This window comes from Filicampus tigris, chromosome 3 (assembly GCF_054856515.1).
Source record: "Filicampus tigris isolate MCC_2025a chromosome 3, RoL_Ftig_1.0, whole genome shotgun sequence".
Classification (NCBI taxonomy): Eukaryota; Metazoa; Chordata; class Actinopteri; order Syngnathiformes; family Syngnathidae; genus Filicampus; species Filicampus tigris.
The window spans coordinates 15,450,030-15,469,890 of NC_141219.1; the positions used below are offsets into that span (position 1 = coordinate 15,450,030).

General features: G+C 40.3%; 2 long non-coding RNA genes across 3 annotated transcripts in view; one reads left to right on the top strand and one right to left on the bottom strand.

Annotated features, from left to right (window-relative positions):
• The window catches only part of LOC147150033 (uncharacterized), a 31,320-nt gene extending 16,347 nt beyond the window's left edge, over window positions 1-14,973 (bottom strand). For both annotated transcript variants that reach the window (XR_015086338.1, XR_015086339.1), the window contains exons 1-2: window positions 14,917-14,973; window positions 13,687-13,754 (exon numbers count right to left, since the gene is read on the bottom strand). This is a non-coding gene — a long non-coding RNA (uncharacterized LOC147150033). The remainder of the gene's footprint in view (window positions 1-13,686; window positions 13,755-14,916) is intronic.
• Window positions 12,150-18,878, top strand: LOC147150034 (uncharacterized). Its single transcript, XR_015086340.1, has 3 exons — window positions 12,150-12,432; window positions 13,907-13,994; window positions 16,526-18,878. It is a non-coding gene; the product is annotated as an uncharacterized LOC147150034 (long non-coding RNA).
• Window positions 18,879-19,861: the final 983 nt, after the last annotated feature.

Genomic DNA, 19,861 nt, shown 5'->3' on the forward strand with positions numbered 1-19,861 from the left:
CTAATGAGGATAAGCGCAATAGAAAATGGATGGATGTCAAAAAGCAGCATCTGTAACTTTATCACAAGTAACTTCAACAGGGGTTCCAAAATGCATAACTTAGTTTTCCTGGATAGGTTCTCAACGTTATGCTCCGTCCCTCACCTGACAGCAAATGTGGAGTGCAAAAGCATGCTGGGAAGTGAGGTGGTCAGTGAGCTTGCCGCCGCCGGTGGAAAAATGTACATCTACAAGTTTGACACATTCCGATCGAGACGCTCAACGAGCCTCCCACTCTGGAGCACAAGCACAGCTCTCGGCTTCAACATCCAAGCTAACATTACTCAATCACAAGCCGTGTGACCTGAACTCAGTCAACACAACATTTTCAAACTTTTTGGAGTGTCGATTCAGTGGGTGGCTGCATATTTCACCTTTGGGGCGTCTCATGCAAACTGTGCAAAAAAATGTGTTGAGCGCTTCTGGAGACTGGTGGAATACATACATTTAAGACACGGCTTGAATTCAGTTAGTCAAAAGTAAAATGCTAGCTTTAGGGTCCACTCACATCAGGACATTTCTATCGTACTGTGCTTCAGCACAGCTTTCGTCCCTGTCCCTCGTCGGGCCACATTCTCACTGTCCTGGCTTCATTACTTTGTCATACAACTTGGCATTACTGCAATTGTCCTGATTGGTCCTTTTCACAACATGCTCAAGTTCTCCTCTCCCAAGCACACTTGGACGGATAAAACAAATGACATAAAACACCTGCAGATAACATCATCAACCAATGCAAATCAGATCCTTTTAGCCACAGTTTATGTTTCAACAAAGGGGCCCGCCTGATGCCTAAAGCAGGGTAATAATGTGATAATTTTTATGAATAAGGGCGGGGGTCGCGGCCGGAAGGGTACCCAGGTCAAGGGTGGAGGGTCGCGGCCGGACCGGCAAAAAAGCATCAAGTGCCCAGCTCTGGATTGAACCCATATCAAGTGTGTGCCATTCTCCATCTGGCCTGCTGGCTACAGATGCTGCTGCCAGACGTTTTTTTTTTCTGATTGGGCCATCTGGAACACTCTTTGCAGGAGCTGACTTAAAGTAAATATAGCGTTGGAGTTTTCTCCCCTTCCTGTTCCTTTTGAATGTGCAGACATTGAGAACTTCAACATACTTTCAAATGGAAGGGACAGCCAAATGGAAACAGCGCCTGTCTTGTGTCAAAGCAGTAGTTTGGCTACAAAGTACAAAATACTATATTTGAAATGAGGTCATTCGTTGAGGCCATACCATAGGAATAACTATATTCCTGGATGGAGCTTCATTTATCACAAATTACTTGTACAGTAGTTGTGGTCAAAAGTTTACATACACTCCCTATGGGCATACTGGACAGTATGAGTATGGCATATCAATTTTGGACTTGTGATCAGTTAGGTGAACCACATACAATGAACATTGGTTCAATGATTTAAAAAACAAGATTTGTGTGCTCTCTCTCTCTATCTGGACACAGATCTATTGTAGAGATTTAAACGTGCAAAGCCATTACTCAATGTGGCAACAAAAAAATACAGCTTCTACTTCAGAAAAAAACAATATCGCAATAATCAACCAGTGAATTAAAAAAAAATGCAAAAATCGAACTCGAATGGAGTCCACAGCGTTATTCCATCAAGTGCTGTTATCTTAACTCACATGCTTGTGCACCTGCTAGGAATACATGTGTGGATACATAGAGATTTATTCTAGATGTATTTATTCATCAGGAAATGAAATACATTCAATAAAACTACATTGTTAGAGTCCTGTATTATTTGTTGTATTCTTTTAAGCATGTTTTTTATATAATTGGTTAATTAAAATGTATCTATGATTTGCTTTTAATGTTTCATTAATGTATTTAATTACAGTAATGTATCAAATTAATTAATTGGTTAATTGAGGTGAAATGTGGACCTCGAGCATTACTTTTTGCCTGCCACAATTCTAGAATGTATTTTAACTTGACAATGCCAAGATTGGGATCAGGACTGACTATAGCCAGTAGTTTAGGTTTGCTATCATAAATAGGATTTTTTTTTTTTTTTTTTTTTCCCAGCATTCACTGGATTGACCAATACGCTGAACAATAGCAAACAATAAAAGAGGAAGGGAAAATTGTAGATTAATTTATAATTCGGGAATGTCTTTTAGGGCCTTTTTTAAACAATTGTATTCAATTTTTGCATCTTAAAATAGGCTGGCCAGAGTCACGCCACTCCCGTCCCTGACCCGAAATACTGCATCATCTCCTGTGCACCCTGCAGGGATTAATACATCGATTTGTGGTACAGGACCATGACCTCGGAGAAGGAGGTGCTGACTTTCAATCTGACGGCTCATGCCGCACATACGTCTACACAGCGAGGACCCCCAACTCTTCTACTTATTTCAAAACACGCCTGACCTCTTCACCTTTGCCACCAGGGGCCAGGCCCACAGAACATCAGTTTTTATTATGTTTCAGCAGAATGGGCCTTGCTCTAATGCCCTGCTGGCCTCAATTTACCAACCTGCTGTAATAGAAATATACACAATCTCTGACCTCAACACCGACATACAGCGGTAACGCTGAATTTTGAATGCGTAAATTTCGAAATCAAGTGTAAATAAACTTGGCCAACCATCTTTTGAGTAATACTAAATAAAACTATTTCAAGCACACTTTCGTTAGTTTGTATGACACAACCCACCCATTTTAGATTTAGAACCAGAGCAACGCGCTTAACAACGAAAGCTCTGCCATTGTTGTTCTTGAAATGATGTCACACTTGCGGGTTTGTCGCTCGCCAGGATCTCACTTTGGAAAGATGATTGCTTTGTTGAATATACAAAATAGAAACTATCTTTTCATGCTCTATTTTTGTATGATGTTTAATTACCTTACTTGGATTTCATTAGGCATTTTCTGAAATTACTTCACACTTGACCTTTAAACGTTTGAGGTGTCAACGACATCTTCCTCCTCAGTAGAGTTCATTTCAACCTATATTCAAGGATTAAAGGAATAACGCCTCATTCCTCTCGTTGTTCTAATTAATTGCAGTACATTCTTTCCTATGGGACATTTCTTTCCAAATGAACAGTGTCTACTGTCTAGTTTTTGTTACACTGGGAAATTCTCATTTATGCCAAACCGCTCACCCCCATAAACATAAACACGCTGATAAAAAGCTCAATTTTGTTTCCTTTCATTTCCCGTGCAATAAATTTCATCCATCATCTCATATCACTTTGCTCCACATGACAGGCACCATTGAAACTTCACCAAAAGATGAAACCTGTTGATCTGTATGTCATTTTGAATTTTTTTAAAATTCCACCTAATCTATTAAATTAATACATACTAATAATTAATGCTAACGCGTAAGAAAAAGTATAATTACATATGAATAAAAATAATATTACTGCACTTCCTGAAAAAAATTGCCAACTAAAAAATGAAGAACATTGTTGTCTCCCCACAATTGTATGCTTGTCCTTTGTGGGCACAAGATACATCCATCCAATCAGTTTTCTACAGTGCTTGTCCTCATTGGGGTCATGCTAAGTGGAGCCAGCTGAACTGGCAAGAGGCAGAGTACACCCTGGACTGGTCACCAATCAAACACAGGGCACATACAAATCAATACCTGTTCACACATATGGGCCATTTAGAGATTTTGTAACATATGAACTAGGAATGTCACAATACCGGCAAAAGCGTGATATCGCGATATTAAAATTGCCACAATCGTTCTCATTATGTTATCGTTGTTACCGTTGTCATCTTGTCACAATATTAATAGCGGCAAATCTGTTTGAAAGTCAGTTTTTTTCCATGAATGCAGTTCCAGCACCCTTTGGCGGTTAGTTTATTAATGCAGTTTAATTTGATGACACCTATGTTTAAGACCCACGCTAATAACACATTTGATTTACTCCACAAATTGACCCGATTCAGTATGTGTGCGTGCAATAGCAAGTAAGTGCCTCAATATTAGTTGTTCGGTCATTGCAGGTCATTTATATAAATTGAGGTTAATGTTAACTGTACTATTTCAACTATATGTATAATTAGGACCACAGCTAATTAGCATTGTGTAGAGACATTTTCATGCATCTGTTCATGTTTATTTCATTTGTATTTGTAGTTTGTGTTCTACAGTAACTACATACACACACAAACACAACCAAATTAAACAGAAATTAAAAAGATTATTGTTCACATTAACAAAACTATGTTCTAACCAATCAAACGTCCCATAAATCAGTATACTGTACCAGCAAATATTTTTCAACATCTCCGTCGGCCCGCTTCAGCCAAACACAGCATTGTGAACTACATAGACCATGATACTTTGTGCTGCTGTGCTGAGCCAATAGGAGCACATGACTGCCCATGCCTATTTCTTTGTGAATGCTGTTATGTACAAAAACAGAATATCGTGATGTTTTTTTTTTTTTTATATGAGGTATTTTATTTTTTACAATATCGTGAACTTTTATACAGTATCGTGAGCTTTTTATATATCCTCAACCTCCCCACAATACTGTGGTAATCATCGTATCGTGAGGTTCATATCGTGATATTATCGTTTCGTTTGGATATCATGACACCCATAACATAAACATTTGAACATACAAACTCCACACAAAGATTGGAACCAAGATCTTCTGAGTGTGAAGTAGCCAGGCTAACCACTAGACCATTATGTCACACAGAAAGCAATGAATATCCAAATCACAAGTAATCTTTGGCATTACGAATGATTTATAATCAAGCACCTTTGTGATGGTTGGAAGTCATTGGCAGGGAGCACAAAATATACAATCAGGAAAATGTGATTGCATAGTTCACTGGGGTCGTGTATTTAGTTTCAAACAGTAGCTGGATTAGAGCTTTTGGAGGAAGAGCTTGGTTAGTCATTGCAATTCATAAATACGCCTCGAGGGTATGTTAACATACTCACTGTATGCTCAAAGAGTGAGTCTAGACCACGGTGTTAGTCTCACAGCGGGAGAGAGAATGCTGCCTTCATTCTGACAGCTTTTGGCCACAAATCGTTTTCATGTTAAAGTTAATACTGACAGCTCAGCTTTGAGATAAGAAAGTTAGTCTATACTAACCAGTCCAACGTAGCTGATTACTGTAAATTAGTATACAGTAGACCCTATACTAGCTAGCTTAGAGGATTGAGACATATTGTACTATCATGTCTGACATAGGTCCTGCTCTGGAAAACAGCCAGCATAAAGTCAGATACAACACAGGCCTTAATCGGAACTTCTCCTCAGGCAGACAGTCATGTTAGAATAATATCTCCATCTAAACTTTCAAGAGGTAATACACAAATACTGTGAATGCTTCTAAAAAATATACAACGGGCGTTTATTTACTCAAATGCAGATGGGTGTGTATGGGGGGGTACGTTTATGACAAACAATACTACTGGATTATTATTAAGTTAAAGGAGATTTGACAGACTAAATGAGAAGAGCAAAACAGCAAGAACGCAGGCAGACCTACATAACTCGCTGGACTTAAAAATGCATGAACACATACTGTGCAACAACCACATGATATGAATCTGATGGAACGGTAATCGTTAACACCAAGGCCTCCATCATTACTGCTCTGGGTACTCATTTATAGAATGTAGAAAGACAATTTGACTCATCTGAGAGACTGTTTTCATTCATTGGTGTTGCTGTGTTGTTTAAAAACTGATTTTAAATTGACAGTATTTAATATCACTGTGCACAATAGTGTCAACCAGTGGTGTTACCAGGATGCCAGGTGTGGGTAGGTATTAGTCTTTCCTGGGGGGGGGGGGGGGGGGGGGGGGGGGCAAAAAAGTGCTCAAGTAGGTCGAAATCCAGTGTAGGGCTACTGCACCTTAAAACATGTTTTGTTTTCTCCTTAATTGAGATAACTGTTGTTGTGATTTGGGCTAAACATATAAAAGTTGATTTGATTTTGATTTTTTTATTTCCCATTCATCAGAACCACATCCAGTTTTATTCGGTTGGGCAGAGTGTGTCCGTGGGTGGGCACTGTTGTTCTACTCTCTTGTCTTGATTAGCTTTTTAGTTGTATACATTTCTCTACTTTTCCCTTTTACCCTTCCCTTTGGCAGTACTTTTTCTTCCCCAGTTTTTGCTCTTTTTTGGGCAATATCAATTACATACTCCCAGAATTTCACTTTCAATTCATGCTATTAACTTTAAATTTTTCATCACAGAATGATTTGCTCTATCGGTGCGCCGATTAAAAAGATCAAATGAACAGATTACCAATGATAACATATCAGACACTTACCTCAATATTGTGAGAATATAATTCACCCGAGGCTCAAATCCTTCAAATAATCGACAAATCCTGTGGCCAATCAATCCAAGATGTACTGTAGTGACCAGATAAGACGTGTGTGCGTCTGGAAAGTGTACTAAAATAAGATTTTGGGGGATGAGTCACTGTGCACCATAGCCAAGAATCAAATCCTTAAAAAAAAAGTATTAGTGAAGGAAAAGCAGGGATAAGAGCAAAGTGCCACAGTTAGTCAGTGGTGGGAAGCTGGCTCGAGCAAAGTGGAGACAGATGGGAATGATATGAGAGCTCTAGATTAGAGTAGTCATCATCCTCTGCTATTTCTTTCTAAATGCTCTTTTTTTATTGCATTTCTGCTTTATCGCGCTGTGGGAGTTTGGATTGAATGAAAGTGGTTTTTTAAAAAAATGTTTTATTATTATTATTTTTAAGTCACAACACTAACAGTTGCAGTTTTCCATACCCGACACTTTTCAAGCATGAAAGACATAGTGAATTTTGACTTCCATTTGTATTTCAGGTTTTATATTTTTCTAGAACAGCCTGAGCTGACAGTGTTGTTTTGCTCTAAAGAAGCGGTACGTTCTCGGATGGGAGTCAAAGATTTGTTCGGATTACAAAACAAATTCCCTGTGTCATATGTCACTGTGTTATATGTCAGTTTTTGTTGATAATGGTGGCGCCATGTGGACAAAATGTGGACAGTCGTGTTTTGACAAAAGTCAACCACATTTCTAGAGCCCTTTTTTGCCGGTCCGGCCGCAACCCTCCACCCTTGACCTGGGTACCCTTCCGGCCGCGACCCCCCGCCCTTATTCATAAAAATTATCACCCCGCGCTCCGTTCCGCCCTCTGGCGCCCCCCCAAAAAAAGCGTCTGTGATTGACGCCGCCGCGGGAGGGATGCTAACGGCAGAAGCTTTTTAAGGATCATTAGCTGGCTAATTTACTATTTGAACCCGCTGTGGACACGCTTCAAAATGCGCCATTAGCACTTTACTACTTACCCAACTGCATGTGCTTACTTCCATTGCGAGCCCCGGGGTTAGTTTTGTCGTATTGTATAATTATTTGGGTCCAACAGACGGTTAGAAGTCGCATTTAACAAGTTATTTATTTTCCACATTTCCCTTCGTTCACGGCCTTCAAAATAAAAGCATACCAGCAAACCCCTATACACAGCAGGTTTGCTACGGCGTATTTCTGGAAGTAGAAGACACCAGAAGAAGTGCATGAACGCCACCTTGATGTGGCAGCGTCATACTTGAGTGCTGTGCGCAACTTAATATAATCCCGGACACAAATTGTTTTGAAACAGTTATGTTCCAAGTCGGGGGGGCGTCGCTTCAAAAAGACAGCGACAACAATGGATATCGTACCTGCTACAACCATAAAGGGACCGAGATGACTAGATGATGCATTTAATTTCATTTCCAAACTATTTTGCTTTTGCAGCAGCAACGAGCTGCGTGCTGCATCCTCTCTCTCCGTGTGGGAAACTGTATGTCATCGCAACATGTGACATAATGGACCGATCAGAGCAGCAACAATTCCTGATGTGTGCGTGGCACGTGTCGCAGACCTGTCACCAACAGCACAATGCGTCGGTCACGTGAATCAATGCGGCAGTTGTCGCTCGAGCCGACGCGGGAGTAGAAAGAAGCCTGAAAAGAAGCCTTTCACTGAGTAGGCTGCGATGAAATTTGGCCGCCTCGCGACCACGTTAAACGCATGAGGGCCGATTAGTGGGCCGGACTAAAATCCACTTCCGGCCATGCTTAGTCTAGCCATTTTTTAAAATTTGTCAGCCGCCACCCTCCGCCCCAAAAATGGGCACGCGGCTGGGCCAGAGGGTCCGATCGGTCCGGTCCAGGGATGGACTGCCCAGCTCTGCACATTTCCCATGCGCGCCAGCACGTAGCGTGAAATCCTGAGCTCTCGCTGGCCTGCAAGTTGGACTGAATTACATTTCTATTTCCAGTGGCTGTGTGAAAGATGAATAGCGATGAGGTAACGAATCAAATTTTGTTGAAACAATACTTTTGTTTTTTGTTTTTTGTCTCTTTTGGGGCTTCTGCATTGACACCAGTAATAACACGTAGATGTTCGAATCGACTTCTATCCTTCTAGCGAAAGGAGGAAGTGATTATGCCGTAAGCGTAAAGCAATTCAGGACATTTGCATTTTTTTGTGTACCAAGGTTGCTCCCATCCTCCTCAAAGTTGCTTAGTGCCAGTAAAAACGATACAGACCTCCCCAGGGCACGACAAAAGTCCCATTCAACTACTTGTAAGTCAATGTTTCACCAAAAGAGTTGTGAATTTTTTTTTATTAAGGTTGAGTTCTTGCCCAGTGCTGCTTTAACTACAAAATGGAAACAGAGATTCCTCATTTGAACTATTGATGATTCTGTGCATGGACATTTAAACTGTGTCCTTAATGTTGTGTTAGCACATTAGCAGTGTACAATTGTTAAAGTGGATAATCCTTTACAAATGAGCATTAGTATTAAATCACTCTTGTTACGCGGATGGTAATGTTTAGCAAAATGAACTAATAGTATAGCTTTTTTGAGAGATGGATTCTTTGTAATTTGCACTTTGAGTCCAGAGAAGTGTCACTTCAAAGTAATTGCATGGATGTTGGCACCGTATTTACTCGTGAATTATCTGCACACACATGCGCGCAGGGCTATCGACATGCACGCAAACACACGCGCACACTCAATTATCTCGGGCGGTTTGTGCACACACTTCAAGTTACGCTTATTAAACAAGAAAAACAGTTGCTTGTTTGATTAACATCAACACAAAATCTGCCTCTTATCCAACTAAGCAAAGCGACGGCCTCAGTGTGTTCTTGTCTGCCTCAATTTGAATCTCCACGCTCACTCCTTTCCACTCAGGCGGCATCCTTTAATAAAGGCGCCTGCCTGCTTGTCCTGTCTCTAGTGAGATGGTTAATAAAGGCGAGATGCTCTGCCCACATTCACAGGCTTTGAAATAGGGGGTGGGGTTGAGGGGGGGGTTCCTGACCATTATTCAGTCAAGAAAAACAAGGGGCTTTACATAGCGGTGCCGCTGTGAGCGGGGTTGTGCTTAACTTTCTTTCTCTTCCTCTTCCTTTTTAATGTGTTTTTCTCTTCCAGAGTCTAATAGCTTCCCTGGACCCAGACAGCTTCACATTAATTGGCCAAGGAAGCGATGCCAAGGCTATTCTGCTCAGGTCCTCTGGCGCGGCTGCCGCCAACTCGATATAGACCTTGAAGTTTGCTCCTATTCTCACACACACACACACCTCCTTCTTTTTGTCCCCGTGTATATACAATAGCATATAGTCGATGTGATTGCTTGTTTCCATCTTTATGAGCGAAAAAAAAAACCACGCACATACACACACACAGAGCTTCTTTCACTCTTCTTTGTATGACTGATCATTTCCTCCCTCTCTTCCTCTCTGTCTCCTTCCTCAGGAGCATATAAGCAGAGGGCTTCAGAGCGAGCCATGGCTAATTTGGAGCCCGGGGCCCAGCAGGACTGGCACTGAGGTCAGCCCAGCAGGATATGAGAGGCACCTGAAGCACTTCTTCCTCTCAGTCTCCTCTTACACTGTCCACTCTTTGGTGTACTCAAGTAGAGAAGGTGTACGGTGTACAGGTGATCTGACACTATGTTGCAGAGGCTATTTTGAGATTATTTAAAAGATAATAATAATTTTCCACCCTGCTGTGATTGAATCATTAACACATGAAATGCAGAATTGTTGCTAAGTGTTTATATAGTATCATAACTTCACACATCGCTATAAAGGCCATGTGATTTCTCCTCGCCAAACAGCAAAGACTGATGCTGATGACTAGAGATAAATTCTTGGGGACCATTGTTTTCAAACCTTTTATGAGCCAAAACATATATTATATGATAAAAAAAACACTCTAAAAGTTTATGAAAAGGTGATCTTTCTCAATTTACTCACAAATTTAAGTTAACTACGTACCTTCTGCTATGCAGTTGGAGAGCATTTCATTGCTCTGCCTGTCACTATGTGTTGCTGGCATAGATGGCTGAACAGAGTAAACTAAGATTTTTTAACCCAATTACCTGAAATTGGATAATTTTCTCCAGCGCACCAGTTAATCTCTCACATCCACCGGAAATGTTCTCATCACACCACCAAAGAAAAAAGTCCCAAAAAGTAAAAATACTGAAATAATGATGATCTTGTCTCAATTTGCTCGAAACTGTTTTGACTCAGTGTGAAATCTGGGCCAATTTAATTCAACACAAAGCTGACAACATGACTTATATTATTGTATGAATGGCAACAGGTGCATACACAGGTAATTGTACTTTCTACCATCTAGCAAAAGAACATTTACTTTTCTACCTGTGCCATGCTGCCCAAGTGAACCTGATAATAATAATATGAAACTTTCAATTTGCTATTTGAAACCGGATATGAAAACAATTGTGCATTAGTCACACTGTCTGGACTGCTGTCCCGCAGACAGAGATGTCATGTGGGGAATGAAATAAATAACTAATGAAGACATATTTCTTCCTGTTCTTTGACCCGACTTAATGAATGATGCCTTAGAGGAAGTCTGCAGCTCCCGTTGCGTCAGTGACCTGCTGAAACTCAGAATCATTTGCTATACACTATACATACAGTTGTGTTCAGCATAAGTGTTTTTAAAAAAAGAGCAAAGCATTGAATCCTAATGAAAGCTTTTGTTCTCTACATCTGCAACTGGCTGATGACCCATCCAGTCCAACTCTCGCCCAAAGTCAGCAAGCAAAAGATCTAACACAAGCAATGCAAGCAATATAGAAAATGAATGGATTGACATAAAAATGGGAGAATCACTCACCTGAAGTTGTTTTTTGAACAGAGTAATGTATTTCACACAACTAACCTCCTGTGGTTTGTTCTTTAACGCTGTGCAATGCCACCTGGCATTTTTACCTGAACGCCGAAAAAAGTGCACCCGAAGTAAATTTGAAGCTGTACTTGAAACCATTTGGAGTATTAGCAAAGTTTTGGTCTGGTTTTGAAGATAACACTTTGAATTGTTCTCCTCAACTGGCAGAATATGTTAAAGTGCTACTGGTACTGAATTATGGAAGTCTGAATATATAAAAGAAGGCGGATTTTATGTCCGCCTATTTATTATTTATTTATTTATTTTTCAAAAAATCTGCCTGGAATATTAAGTAGCAGGGTGGTGGACTGAATAACACAACAGGATTACAGCTCGAAGGCTCCCATCAATTCCCATTTCAAAATTGACAATAATACGACAGAAAAAGTTTTACTAAGGGGAGGTCCAGGCGAACCAAAAGTGTGCCATTTGGGTGACCCAATTGCAACCATGTTCACATACGTAGGGGAAAACGCTGCTATTCTGGAATGCTTCAACATACAAAAATGATCATGAGTTCTAATGAAAAGTAAGATTTGGGGCTATCTTAGCCTACATCCAGATTTAAAAAAAAACAACCCAAAAAAAATCAAAGAAAATGACGCTACATGACGCACGGGCTAGTGTCACTGCTGGCGGCTTTGAAAATGTCTGTTACGCAAGTTACGCACGGTATTTGTTGTCGTTCAAAAGAGGTTTCCAAAGCAACCAAATATGTTTTTTGGGAAGAATTTCATTGGCCGTTGACTACGTCAATCACTAGCAAGCTTAGTAAGTTTGGTTATGACTGGCACAAATGACGAATCATCGATAGGGAGGGGTGGTACTATATATACACAATTTGTACATTGGCTGTTGTTGAACGCTTGACACAGGAAACATTCGTTTATTGGATCAAGTAAGGTGTCAATCGAAGACCAGGGAGCAGACCTAAATTTTGATACCTTCTATGCGATAGTCTGATCACGCAGACTCGACCTACGATGGACAATATGTCCAAAGTATCCGTATCTAATGGAAATATGTAACGGTTGCAGTAGCTAATAACGTGGCTTTATGGATGTCAGGCTTGTTGTGGACCAACTACAGTACATTACTGGAATACTTTTAGTGGACCCTTGTCGATATGATAATTTTTGATGGATTATGACATTGTCTTGGACATTTATGAGGCTGAAATGGTGAGTTCCGTATTTTTTGTGTTTGCGATTGTTTGACTTATAATGTTTGGTATCATTCGAATCTGCGGAAACTTAGTTTTCTAACCATATAAAATGCCCGGGAATGCTTTGAAGTTGTTCTATATATAGCGAACGTCTTGCGGGCGGGATGCGAACGTCTCACCAGTGGGACGCTGGAATCGCATCATTAAACTGAAACTGAATTGACTGCCACCAATTTTGAATTGACTGCCTTATTAATGATCAATTCAACATCGTGTTCACTTCAGTCATCGTGTTTCAGTCTAGTTAGTGGAAACACCCTCCATTGAGTTGACAGCTATCGATCAGAGCGAGGCTGTCAGCTGTTTGAGCGAGGGGCTTCCTTGGAAACTTCTGCTAACGAGCTCTGCTGACACTTTTGATTTATTGGTAATTTGGGAGGGAGAACACGATGTTAGAAATGCGCTGTGGTAAATGCGCAGCTTAGTGTCACAATCAATGAAAACACCAAGGGCCCTCTAATCGTTGGAGATGAACCCCAGTGCACACAAACACTCTTTGGCCAAATGAAATCGTTTTTGGGAGAGGAGGTAATAGAGAGGCAAGACTATTGAGATCGAATCAAATACCCTCACTGCGAGAGCCTCTGAATTTACCACAGTTGCAAGGCAGAATTAAGCAGTCTTCTCCCTAAGTTACCTCGGTGCAATGGAAAAGAATAGACATGTAGGGAGACAAGGAAAAGGCATAGAGTAGAACTTTACTGTTAGCGAATCAATGCAACTGCTAACTGTTGATTAACTATAAAGCATTTACATGTGATTTGGAATAATAGAGTTGTAAGAGACTACTCAGATATTTCAATGTGTCCTTCCAAAATAAACATTTCTATTGCTAATTCATACATCAACCATCCATCTCTCTGGAGCCTATATAGGGTTGCCAACCGTCCCTGGAAAAACGAAATCGTCCCGTATTTAGAAATATAAGTATGTGTCCCGTATTGAATTGTAAAGGGACGCACTCTGTCCCTTAACATCGTGAGGGTCAAAAATAGTCTGTAAAATGTCGATGGAATTAATGAACAACAGTTCCCTTTATATGACAACTTACGATAATGGTCCTAGGACCTCCACTGCTCTGTGACCAATGAGCTGACAGCACATTAATACACGTATGAAAAAACAGAATCCGCTTATCGGTCAAGGCAATGTCGCTTGCCAAAGTAGATAGCGGAAGACAAACAAAACAGCGTGAATAACAGTGACACACCTTCAAGCAGCGATGCAACTGGCAGCAGCACTACTCCTCCGCAGAAATGATTGCAGAAATACCAAGGACTGGAAAACAGAAAACACATGGGTCGGAAAAGCGCTAGAAAATATGTATTATAAACGCTTTGCACTGTTTGCCGGCGCACTTTTTTCCATAGCCCATGGTGGACTGACTGACCTCAAACTGACTGACCTCAAACAAACATGCTTTCTTTCAGTTGTGGAGACATAAGGAATACAAGGCACAACAAAACTAGGAGAACCCTCGACAAATTCGTTTTGTTATTGTCACCAGAGGTAGATATGGTATGTAAAGATTTTTTTTGTATTTGTATTTTTTTTGTATTTGTATTTTTTGTATTTTTTTAAACTCTCATTTCAAGGTTAATGTGCAATGAATGTCAGCATTGTATATAGACACCTTGGCCAGCTGACATTGGGCTATAACTGTGGTACATCCTGGACTGGTTGCCAACCAATCACAGGGCACATACAGATGAACAAACTTTCACAATGACACTGTTCGGATATTTTAGTTTTGCCCTCCGAATGGGCTCATCAGAAGCGCACACCGGTCACAACTCGTGTTTGTTTTTGTTTATTGAACAATAAACCACGGGTCATAAACCTGAAACAAACAGATAAACATGATTTCATTACAATTGGTATCTTCTAATGAATGACATATGATACTAATAAATCACATCATAAACAATTATTATACAAGATTGATATTTACAACTAGTGTCAAAAGTGTTGAGAATGTATAGCATATCGTCTTTATTTCAACAAATGGTTTAATTTTATTTTAATCACAAAACGTGTTCAAAATAATCATTACCAACTACGATTAACTACATTACCCATAATGCGTAGTGCCACTGGCACATGCGCACATCGTGTCCCCGCTGCCAGTCACCGGTAACCAAAAAATGCGCTGCCCACAAAATCGCTTCCACACAGACTTCAACAAAGACACTGCAGTTGATGTAGCAGTTACAACGTCCAATACACCACAGTGCAAAAATAAAATTTCAGTTACTTATATTGCCACGATCGATCGCGTGCGCCTCGATGCGTCTCCGTGCAACTCGCAAACTACATAAACTACCCGTTTAATCTGAATTAGTTTTGACTGCTGGTGCGGACACATAATAATAGACGCTAATGAAAGGTATATAAATAACAAAAATGGCGTGAGAATCTGTGTTAGTAGATGACCACATACCAACGGGCTGCGTGCTCCTGATTGACGGTTGAGATGAAATTACAAATGACAGTTGGTATTCGTAACTTTTGTAACGCGCATGCGCACACAACACCGCGGACATTCACAGACCCGAATTAAAAAGGAATAACAAATAAATGAAGTGTGAACGTGAGAAACTAAGACATCATTGCTTCACATTTACCACAATATTATACATCAATTTATCGGCCAACAGCTTAATAAATCTGTCCATTAATTCAAAAGTCTTAACAGACACCTATGTAAAGATTAGTGTCTTAATTAATCTAGCATGAACTGTATGTACTGTATTTGAAATGTGAGAGGAAGCTAGAGAAAACCCACCCAAGCAGAGGGGCAACATGCAAATTCCACAGGTACCACTCGACTGGGTGATAAATGTGCCGTATTTCTTTTTATTTATTATTCTATGTATAATAATGCCATATAATTCACAAAGGCAGGGCAAAACTTGCTGTAAATGATGTTATTTTGGTTAGTGTGAAGCCCTTTGAGACTTTCCTGTGATTATGGGCTATATAAATAAATTTGACTTGACTTGACTTTGCAAATTGGTTGAGACTCAACAGTACCTCTGCTGGTGGCAACCAAGTGCTGCACTCCTTAAAGCCTCCATTACTTCAAAACGCCAAAAACTCTGGTCAACATTTTTTTCCAATTTGTTTTTAATCAGAGATGAAGTAAATGTTTCTAGAAGAATTTATTTGTGCTGATTCAGGATCTGCCCTGTTTTTTTCTCGAGCACATCAGGTTTTCATAATACTACTACTAATACAATACAAATAAATAATAATATAACAATAATATAATATGTAATATGGTAATACAGTTATGAATTAAGGGTTAGGTTCCACAACACGTGGATTTATTTTTCTGAAACTCCACAGCTATAAATTACAATGCATAAAATATCTCAAAAACCTGATGTGCTAGAAACAAAAGTACCGGTAAGGACTTTTTAAAAAATCAGCATCAAAATTACATTTTGGGACACATAAAGCCATCTCTGATTAAAAACAGCTGTTGACCAGAGTAATCAAAACAGTTAGTCAGTGGAATACTTAAAGCGGAAGTCAACTCAAACATTCTTTAGAATATGTTCTATGCAGGCCCATTTGTTGAAACAAGGCAATATGATTAATATGAAAAATGAATTAAGCAGCAAAATCCACCCGTTTTTAGCCATCTCGAGGTGTGGCCATTTTGTCACTTCTGTTGATTGAAAATGATATCACAGACCCTCAGGGCTCCGATAACGACCAATCACGGCTCACCTGTTTTCTGAAGATGAGCTATGATTGGGCGTTATCTGAGCCCCGAGCAACTTCGATGTCATCTTCAGTCGACAGAAGTGACAAAATGACCGCCCCCTGAGATGGCTAAAAATGAGTGGATTTTGTTGCTTACCTCATATGCCACAAACACAATATTAATCAGAATGCTGTGTTTCAACTAGAACATATTCTTTAAAAAAATATGTTTGGGTTGACCTCCGCTGTAAGAATCATCGTTAGCTTAAGAATTACGTCCATTGTTGTGTAACATGCTTTTTCATCATTAGTGTTTGTTCACTCCCTCATGCACACAGCAAGCTGAGTTCCACTGGCCAGAAATGATGCACTTGTGTCAGGAACCAAGACAGACCTCCAATTAGCTTCTCTCCATCTCTTGGGAAGTGAGTGAGTTGGGGGGCTACTCTAAAAAGCTCCGGCAGCCTCCTAATGAGAGCACTGGAGACTGCCAATACAAACCCAAGCTTTACACGATTTTGCTTTGGCATAATCTTTAAACTGTTTGTCCCTGCTGGTGTCACTTTTTCACCTGTGTCATCTTTTCTCCAGGTATGCTTCCACTCATGCAAAACAGCACTCTCTGAAAGAAAAGTGGTAAAAAAAAAACAGGAGTTACTGCTTCTTAGTGGAGGTAGTCTTGGTAAATTCCCAGAGAGGAGGTTTTAATCTGGAGTCATATGAGCGCTAAAGGTAGTAAATTACTTTAATATGTGAACGTCCAAGCCATTAACTTCACAGTTTGAGGGGGAGCAGTTGCAGAGTGTAAGAGGGGGCCGGGTGAGCTATGTTGTGTTTTGATTAAAGAACACCCCTCATTAAAAGCTTCCCTCCAGTTAGTAATCAAAGCCGTGTCGATATCTGGGAATTAGCTTGCCAAACACTCTTCCCCCGCTGTTTTTCACTCGCTTTGCTGTGTCTCTCCTGCTCATCCTCCCATTGCTTTTTTCTGCCCTCGTCATCTTCTTTCGTCCGTACCGTATCACATCTCATTTTGCTGTCAAATTAACAGTGACAAACATGTCCCAGTAGTGCTAGTTCAGGCTCATCTAGAACAACAACAGGGCGGTCAATAACTGCAGAAACCAAAAGCCACAATTACAAAGGCTATTTACATGATGGTTAGCACCAGACGACATCAAAAAAAGTATTGTGCAATATATTTGGCCTTTGATAACATTCCAAATATCTTGGTTGAGGCTTCCTTGCTTTGACCAGACGATGCCGACATTTAATTCAACCCTCTGGGAAATTATTTTTCCAAGTTAATGGGGAAGCAATCTACGGATTCGACAGAAGAGCCCTGACCTTTAAAGGAATTGTTGATGATTTACAGTATATAAGATACTGTAGTCCAAGCCAGCTCACTTTTTTTTTTAGTTCAGCCACAACTCTCTGATGAGAATGATGCATTTTGCAACAGTGCAATAGATGGTGAAGAATTGTCTGGAAATTATGGTGATTAACTGTGTCTTGAAGTAAATGGATTCAAAATGGAGTTCACTATTTACTGTTTCTGCAACCACCAGTGTACTGTTGTGCTGTTGATTAAGTCACACCTAGTTTGCTGGCGAAAGGAGCAACATGAAGTTGAGCGCCATCCACAAAGATGTCTGCACACCACCTGAAGGCTGCATTATGTGTCCCACAACGGCACAGGCATGGAGAGAGGAGCTCAGAACAGAGATTCACCCATGCCATTAAAAACAATAGTTTACAAATAGCAATCATCATATGGAGAGGTGTGCCATTAATAGCCTTTTGCCCTTTTCTAGAAATGAATTTATAATAAAAGTTGTCAAATGGAACAGGGATGAACAATGAATGACTGTTTCTAATAGCAGCCCAAGATTAGAAATACATTTATTATGATTAGTGCACAAAGTCAGGCTTACTTTTTCATCTGACCTGATGTGGCATCATTTGTGGCATCGTTCCGCTCTGAGTGGCTAATATCGATGGGCTCATTTTGATAAAGTTTCGGTGACCTAAAATGAGCAAAAGTTCTGAGAAAAATGACGCTATTCCTGTTATCATCTGATTGAAGTATAGAAGGAAAAAGTAAATATTGCATATTTCATGTTTGGATCGTACTTTCATGTCACTGTCAAATGGATGGAAATTAACTTCTTTATTTAAGAGGTAAGAAGAAGTAGTAAGTAGGTGTCATATCACTACCAGAGCTGGTTATTTTACAAAAAATTTGCGGTCCCTTCATCGCCTTCCACCTACAGCCGGGGTACCCCTCAGTCGTTTGTTTTTCTGCCATTTAGTCCGACCGGACCAAATGGGAATGGGCCGGTCTGACTATCATTTTAAACGGGCTTCCGTTAAGGGTTTCCGACTACCAACTTCGACAAACTACCACTTACCCCCCGAAATGAATAATTTAGTTCCGCACCACCTGTTTGATGTTTTGCTCGTATGTTCATGTTTTTTCCGGAAATAAGCTTCTCTGCTCAAGATAGCAACAAGGAGAATACCATGCATGAAAAACAATCCAATAGTGTGTTGTGTATTGTATGTTTTCTTGTAATAAATCAATGCAAGCAGTAAGTACTTGCCATCAGTGCAATAATGTAAATACTTCTTGTACGATTCCATCACATCCTTGTTTATTTATGTTGTAAACCTGTATCAACAACTGTGCGTTCTCTGCTCCCTTAATTGCTCACCTGGGAAAAATAAAAGTTTTCTGAATCTGAACGCACTAGTGAGCAAAGGAAGCGTGTGGTTATCATAGCCCAGTGATTGAAAACACATCCAATGTTTTGGTACTTCCTTCATATATGTCAGGCAAATACGAGTCTTTATTCGAGCTAGTTGCTTTTTACCCCCATTTGCAGACAAATAGAGGATATGCTGGCTTCGCATGATTAAAATAGTTATGCTAGTGTCACAAAATCAACACCTTCACGCCAAGCTGATGGGCTTATCTTGGGGTTCAGGAAGAAGTTTTAGTCCACAGAAAATTGACTATTAACAAAGAGGAACATCTAGGATTTGGATGTATTTTGCATCTATTAGCAAGAAATGTTTTGTTCGTGTCATTCTAAAGGGCTATCTGCTCCTTCTAGCAATGAACAGATATCATTCAGCTTCATTCAGAGCATTCCCATGGCAGACTCGTCACTGAGCTGACCTGATCTTGTGTATTCATGAAAGCGCTCTTCCAAACTCCTTTGTATGTTCATGCACTTCGCTAATCACAGAACACAGGGCTCCATCGGTCCCATTACAGAAACACTCATCTGTCTTTTTCACAGTTTAAGAGAGAACCGGCATCATTTCCCCCTGGGGGGGAATGAGCCTCAGCCACTGTCTACTCATCCTCCATCCTCTTGTGTCGATATCCGTTGTTGCTTTTGGGTGCAGCGCAAAACAGCTACAAAGGGCTTCTGCTTCACACTTTGTTGGCTAATTGCATCAAAGCTGTTAGAGGGCGCTGTCTCAGCTGTGGTGCTTGTACAGGCATCAAAAGGGGGAGAGCTTCACCATAGAGGGGGAACCAGTGCCAGATATCATCTATCGAGGATTGAGCAGCACAGAAATGCAGGAACTGAGAAAACTGTGGCAGGGCCATGTGTGTCTTCCCAACAAACAACTGAAGTCACTTGTCACACTCTCAGTAAATA